A 7,585-nucleotide genomic window follows, 5' to 3' on the forward strand; every position below is an offset into this window, starting at 1 on the left:
CATGAAAATATGTAACTAAGAAACGTGCAACAGAAATAAGTTATGATCAACTAACTAAACATTTAAAACAAGTCAAGTAATTACTCAAACATAAGCGATAAGAAATCCTGAGCCTTACAACTACATATAGGAATTAACTCCACTGCCACGCCTTGCACCAGCAGGACGAATCACGGCATACCTGCCGGGGTGGCAATTCAGGCCAGCAACAAGCGAAATAAAATCCCAACTATGTTTATTAACCTCGGCACGGTGACTAGGAATGGTGATACTGGCCAAACAAAGTAAGACTCTAACCAGTCTGAAGAACCACGGCACGAAGACCGGCAGTGCGATGCAGGCCATGAAACCACGACATGCAAAGAATAAATGAGACATGAGCGGGAAAACACCGCCAACAAGACACAACAGAGACGTGAAAACACACCACCACCACTTATATGCATGCTCACCAGAATCAAGGCTTCAATGATCGTTGGTTGGTGAGAAGGTCGTCGACGTCAGGACGAATATATGAGGAATAAGCAGAAGATGACCAGCGACCCAGCAGTTGCAGCGAAGCACAAGATATGCCCTGGTTAGCTGCCGTCGTCGCAGCCCCTATCCTAAACGAATGGCCCGAATATTGCTGAGGTGACATATGAGCTCTAAGGAGAACCAGCTTCAGATGAAGCCCAAACCAAGCTTTCGACAGGGGAAATCCCCCGGGGATGAGGAACAGAGGCTCCAAGGAGCCAGTGTGAGGCCGCAACAGTATGTAGTTTAGCATGGACTTGAAGGGACAAAAAGAAGTATCAGTGCGGGCAACGAGGACCGAGCAAGCGCCACCGCGTTTAGAATGTTTTAGAGATAAGCGATAATGACCAGGATAAAAAGCCAAATCAGAAAAAGTGACATCACTATCGGAGTTAAAAGATTTAGAAGGGGTAGTAAATTCGCAGCATCTGAAAAAGGTATAAAAAGCCAGCAAAAACACGGACTCCAGTAAGGGGTCTACGTAGGGAGAAAACACCCCCGCTCGGAGAACTGAGACCATAGAGTGCAAAATACCGAGAGTGATAGGCTGCCTCGGATCGGGGGAAGAAGGATGAGTCTTGGAAATGCCTTTTAGCAGCAATTTAACGGCCTGATTAGTAAAAATGCTTGGAAAAGATGGGTCGTAACAGCGGATATGAAACTGAACGCCGGTGAGCAAACCTCGAGTATACTGCAACTTAAATTTGCGAGTGTCAGTACAATAACAAATGAATGCACAAATGCTGCTCGTAAGAACGGGTTTAAGAGGAACAGAAATACAAACACAAAAGAAACAGAAGGTATGCCAAGCAAAATCATATGTCTTCAAAATAGACGCAGCTACGCCCTGTCTCATATACTCCTTAGAGGATTCCAGATAACGATGAAGGGGCGATAGGTTTAATACAGTGCTAGCTCCTGGAGAGAAGGCAGAGTTACAGGGAAGGGGCTGGCCGTAGGGCAAAGGCGCCGAAAGGCCTGAAAATGAAAACGAGACAGAGCATCAGCCACACCATTAGAATGACCGGGAACATGACGGGCAGTGAGGAGAAAATTGTGCATGACGGCAGACCAGGTGATGCGTCTCATAAAAGGCATGATGGCACTACATGAAGAGCGCCCCCTATTTATGATGTCGACGACTGCTCAATTATCACACAAAACGGAGATACGGTTGTGCTGCCAGTGACGGCCCCAGACGCGGCAAGCTATAGCGATGGGGTAAATCTCATGCAAGGCCGACGAATCAAGCCGGGAGAAGGTGGGAGGCCAGTGGCCGGCGAACCACTGCCCCTGAAAAAAGCCCCCGGACCCGGCGGAAGGGGCGGCGTCTGTGAAGAACAGCATAGAGTCGGAAGAATGCACCAAGTCATCGTAGAAAAACGAAACACCATTCCAACGTTCGAGAAGGTGAGCCCAAAAACGCAAATCAGAACGGCAGCCGTCATCGAGGGATATGAGATCCTGCATTTGGGAAACTGAAGATGCCGTATCCAGTAACAGGGATATGAACGAACGCCCCTGAGGGATAACACGCATTGCGAAGTTTAGGTGGCCCAAAAGGGATAGTAACTGGCGTTTGGTTATGGAAACGGCGGTCGAAAAAGACGCAGCGATCTCACGAATGCGCTGCAATTTGTCAAGCGGGAGAGACGCTTGCATGTCGACGGAGTTGAGGGTAATGCCGAGAAACTCCAGGCGCGTGGCAGGACCTAAAGTTTTCTCTTCAGACAAAGGAACACCAACGGAACGAAAGCAGCTCCGCAGCGAACCTGAGCTATCGTGAGGGGGGGGTCGATAAGCAAAAAATCGTCCAGCAAATGAAGCACCGAAGGCACCCTCACCCTGTTAAGCAGGATCCAGCAAAGCGCTTCTGACACGTGATTAAAAATGCAAGGGCTGCTCTTGCACCCAAAAGGTCAGGCGCACACCGAAATAGAAGTTTGAATCCCACTTAACCCCGAACAGAGGCCATTGGGAATGACAATTTTCCATAGTTGGTTAAAGTTTTGTCTAGATTGTTTTTGCCTTATTGATTTGTTTATTTGTAGTTTGGCTTATTTGATTGTTTTGTAGTTAATTTGGGTTAGTAGTTTTGTTAGTTTAGCTCAGATTGCCAAACTTTTGTTTGAGGGGATGCTTTGGTATGGCCAATATTATTGGAGAGAGCATTGAGAGCCATGTGTTCCTCTTATTCAGTTAGCTTTATAGCTAAATTTGGTTAGCAATTCACTCTGGGCCTGTTCTGGGTTTTTGATTAGGTGGGAGTCCTCTCCTGTTGAGGCTTATCAGCGAGTGTCCATAGGAGGCTCGTGGTGTTTTTGTTTTAGGTGGCAGTGAACGTGGGTAGAGCTTCCCTTTTCCCTTTCCCCTACATCGGCTCGGGAGCACCTCCGTGGATGTGGGCCGGACCACCAGGTTCTGGTTGTCTTTTCCACTCCGCTGGTTTTGTGTGCATAAAATCCCACCACATGTGACTGCACGAAGACCAGGGGCTAGTTAGTTGTTTTGGAGGATAGTGGGGTGTGGCTCCTGTCCTTAAACCCAGACTGGCAGCGGGTGAGTTGTGTATTTTTTTTTTCAGCATTTGTAATAGTTGTATTGGTTGAGGAAAATGTCTTCCATTTTGAGTAGTTTTGTCCATTATCAGATTGAGATTGCTGATAAAAAACTTAAAGAGACTGTTAAGGCTAGATTAAAGCAGGGTCTTAGAGAGGAAGGTGTTATTTGAGGACAGTCTGCTAGTAGTGAGGGGGCAAGTTTTCAGTCTAGCCCTTCATTAACTTTTGAACAGCAGAGGGTGTTGTTGCGACTGCAGTTAGAAATAGCGCGATTGCAAAATGTCAATAGACCAGAAGGAGTACCACAGTTTGATGTTTCACAGAGTCTTCGTTTGTTGCCTAAATTTGATGAGTCAGATCCAGATACATACTTTACTTTATTTGAGTGTATTGCGGGAGCTAGAGCTTGGTCAGATTTGGACATGACTATGTTGTTGCAATGTGCACTTACAGGAAAAGCACTTGCAGCTTTTTCAGCACTGAGTCTAGCTGATAGTAAAGTTTTTGCTAAAGTTAAATCAGCAGTCCTGAAGGTCTACGAGCTTGTGCCGGAGGCATATCGTCAACGCTTTCGTTATAGGGAAAAGCAAGATTCACAAACCTATAATGAGTTTGTTCGAGATTTGACTTCTGCATTTAATCGTTGGTGCACTGCTTCTGAAGTTAGTACTTTTGAGGGTCTGTCTAACTTGATTGTGTTAGAACAGTTCAAAGATTCTGTGTCTGACCAGGTTGCTACATACATTAATGAACGTAACGTTAAGTCTCCAAGTGATGCAGCAGTTCTTGCAGATGAGTACAGGTTAACACATAAAAGCCATTTTGAGTCAAACAGTGACATGTACTATAAAGATAACTTTACTCCTGGGACTAGTAGGTCATCTTTTTCTGGAGCTTTGTTTCAAAGGCCTCAGCAGAAGTTTGGTTCTGGGGGACCTACAGCACTGGTTAAAGCTAATACCTGTCGCTACTGTTTAGTTGAAGGACATTGGAAGGAAGATTGTCCTCTACTTCAATTGAAAAAGTTAGGTCAAGCTAAACCTGCTGTGATGGCAGTTCCTGTTACAGCCTCTGACCACCAGGGTGAGTTTTCTCAGCAAATAGTTGAGTTTGGTTCAGAGTCTTCCAAAGGTGATTTTTCAGCCTTTATTTCAGATGGTGTAGTATCTTTGGTAGATGGCAACCACAATGTCCCAATTAAGATCTTAAGAGACACTGGAGCTTTAGATTCTTTTCTTTTGGAATCTGTTTTGCCGTTCTCCAAGGAGTCTGATACTGGCAGTTGTGTAGTGATACGTGGCATGGGATTAGTTCCATTCTTTTCTCCTTTACATGACATTACCCTTAAATGTGGTCTGGTAGAGGGTGATGTAGCTGTTGCCAGTAGAGGGAGTGCACATGATTTTGGGGAATGACTTGGAAGGTAGTAAGGTGTGGGCAGATGGCAAAATGAACATTTTTAAGAAGCAAGTTTCAGTACTCCCTGCGACGGTATCTCTAGATTGCAACTGTGTCTTCTGAGGTATTTCCAGGTTGGGCTGTTACCCCCTCTGCCTCACGCAAGGAGGATGCAGGGAAAATGTTTGTTGGTGGTCTCAGCTGGGAAACGAGCAAGAAGGATCTTAAAGATTACTTCACTAAATTTGGCGAGGTGACAGATTGCACCATAAAGATGGAAGCAGACAGGCCGGTCAAGGGGCTTTGGCTTCATTTTCTTTAAAGATGCAGCCAGTGCGGAAAAGGTTCTGGAACAGAAGGAGCACAGGCTAGATGGCAGAGTGATCCACCCAAAGAAAGCCATGGCCATGAAGAAGGATCCAGTCAAGAAAATCTTTGTTGGAGGCCTTACCCGGACACCTCAAAGGAAGTCATTCAGGAGTACTTTGGATCCTTTGGAGAGGTTGGGACCATTGAGCTTCCACAAGATCCAAGGACAGAAAAGAGGAGGGGATTTGTGTTCATCACATATAAAAAAGAGACTCCTGTCAAGAAGGTTATGGAGAAGAAATACCACAATGTCGGTGGAAGGAAGTGTGAAATCAAAATAGCCCAGCCCAAAGAGGTCTACCGGCAGCAGCAGTATGGTGGCCATGGATACGGAGGATGCGGCAGGGGCCGTGGAGGCCAGGGCCAGAACTGGAATCAAGGTTACAACTACTGGAATCAACCTGTATGCAACCAGAACTATGGCCACGGGATGACTGCTAAGAACCGGGATTGAGTTTTTTTTTTTTTTTTCCTCTCTTTTTGGGGAACTTTTTCAATAGGGTGGGACCCTCATTTTAAGGGGGGATGTTACGACCCCACCTCTGCAGTGCAGGGGAGGTTCATCCTACAGAAAAGAGGAGGGTCGTTAGTGATTGGAGACACCTGGGCTCAGTGTATTTAAGCTGTTGCTAACCATGCTGTTCTCTCTCTCTGCTCCTCCAGGTATGACTTGGTTTTGTTTGTTCCTTTATAGTTTTACTTAGTTTCCATTCAGTCATTTACACACATACAGACTCACTCACCCATGCACTTTACAGACACCTTACATTATGACATTCTCACACCTCATTCCTTTTTCTTTGTTTAAAGTTAATAGTTTTTGATTTACAATAAAATGTTTTTGATTGGTCCATATTTGTTGTTGGTGTCCCCTCATTCTTTGCCACAGGCCATGAGCCGGTTTGTGACAGACTGATTGGAAACACTTCAGAAAACCCAGATCAGAAAAAGTTGGTCTGGTGTGTAAATACAGGTATAAGCAGTAGTAGACAGCATTAATTTACAAATGTCCTTTTGATCTTGAATTATGTTGCAGACAGTTTGAAGTCAAGGTATTTAAGCTTTCAACTGATATGTAAAACATAAATTCCTGCCATTCAAGCCTGCACATTATCCCAAGAGTTGGGACATACAGTACCATTAAGTGATGAGGTGAAAAATGTAATAATGATGCTATAGGTAAATGGCTAATTTCAGCAGTGATTGTACAAGTTAACAACATCGCAAGTAATCAAATCAGCCATTGAGTAGAAGCCTGCAGCGTGGAATAGGCTTAATGCTTACCCTTACTTCTCTTTCGGAAAAATCCAAAAGACATGGTCCATTATGGTACAGGTTTTACCAGTTGAGCAATTGAGATTACCTGCTACAACGTTTTTTGAAAGGTGTTGCAGGCTTGAATGGCAGGGATAAATAATATCAACCGTTTATTGATTTGGGATTTTAAATATTTTCACTGGAAATATATTTAGCTTAATTTCAAAAGTTACTTATTATCTGTAATCAGTAGGACAAAATTCACCCTTGAAGAAGTTGTCTGTACATAAGGTAGCCTGTTGGTGTTACGTCTTTGTTGAGACAGCTTTTCTTGCATGTACAGGGTCAAGTAAAACTCCCTGCCATGATCCACTCTGATTTGGTCCCACATGCCGTTTTGGACAACTGCTTTCCTGCAATAGAAAATGTGTAGATTATATGGATACATGTGTGGATATGATACATTCAAATTCCTATGTAGCACATACTGCTTGTAATGTAAAAATACTGACATTGTATGATAATCCCACATAGTGCTTATTATTTACTGTTACTGTTATTAACCTTGACTTGCCTGTAAACTTCCTCATAAATAATAACTGGCCTGAGTGGCAGACCTCCCACAGGTTGGGGGGGGGACGGACATCCTCGTCCCCAGTGGAGGGTTTTGTACAAGCCTGCCCTCAAAAAACACTTTTACATGGTGCTGTCGCCTCCAATGCTTTTATCTCTGTTCTTAACCCAACTGTTCTTAGCCAGTGCCTTTTCTGTAACCTCCGAGAGACTGTGTACCACATGTTTACTGAGTGTAAGAGACTCAGAGTTCTTCTCTCTTTTAACATTGGTTTTTAGTCTTTTTAATGTAGTTTTTACTGAGAGGGTTTTTAATATGGGAGTTGCCTACAAAAAGGCACAAAAAGAAAAGTGGCAGCTCCTAAATTACCTTTCAGGTGATGCCAAAATGGTGATTTATATAAGCAGGAAGAACAGGGTGGAGAACAGAGAGGGGCAGGAGGCCAGAGCAGTCTGGCTCTGTAACATCAGAACTGAGAGGGGCAGGAGACCAGGGCAGTCTGGCTCTGTAACATCAGAAAAGAGAGGGGCAGGAGACCAGGGCAGTCTGGCTCTGTAACATCAGAACAGAGAGGGGCAGGAGACCAGGGCAGTCTGGCTCTACAACATCAGAACAGAGAGGGGCAGGAGACCAGGGCAGTCTGGCTCTGTAACATCAGGTCCAGACTCTGGTTAGAGTTCAGGTTTTATAAACACATTGGAGACATTGATGCTTTTAAACAGCATTGGTGTTTTAATGACATTGTTTGTTCTGTTGTTGATGACGAGTTGGTTTTTATCGGATGATATTCTTTTAAGAAAACAAATACTGAGATTTTAATGCATTAGCACTTTATTTCATTATGAACTTGCACAAATTATAAATATGTAAATAAAGTGTTTTTGTAAAAATCTAAAAAAAATCTCTCTGT

The 7,585-nt window shown here is 44.1% G+C and overlaps 1 pseudogene; it reads left to right on the forward strand.

The window, feature by feature from the left end:
* Positions 1-1,548: 1,548 nt before the first annotated feature.
* On the forward strand, positions 1,549-5,298 carry LOC120561125 (annotated as a pseudogene).
* The last annotated feature ends 2,287 nt before the right edge of the window (positions 5,299-7,585 follow it).

This window comes from Perca fluviatilis, chromosome 6 (genome assembly GCF_010015445.1).
Source record: "Perca fluviatilis chromosome 6, GENO_Pfluv_1.0, whole genome shotgun sequence".
Taxonomy (NCBI): Eukaryota; Metazoa; Chordata; class Actinopteri; order Perciformes; family Percidae; genus Perca; species Perca fluviatilis.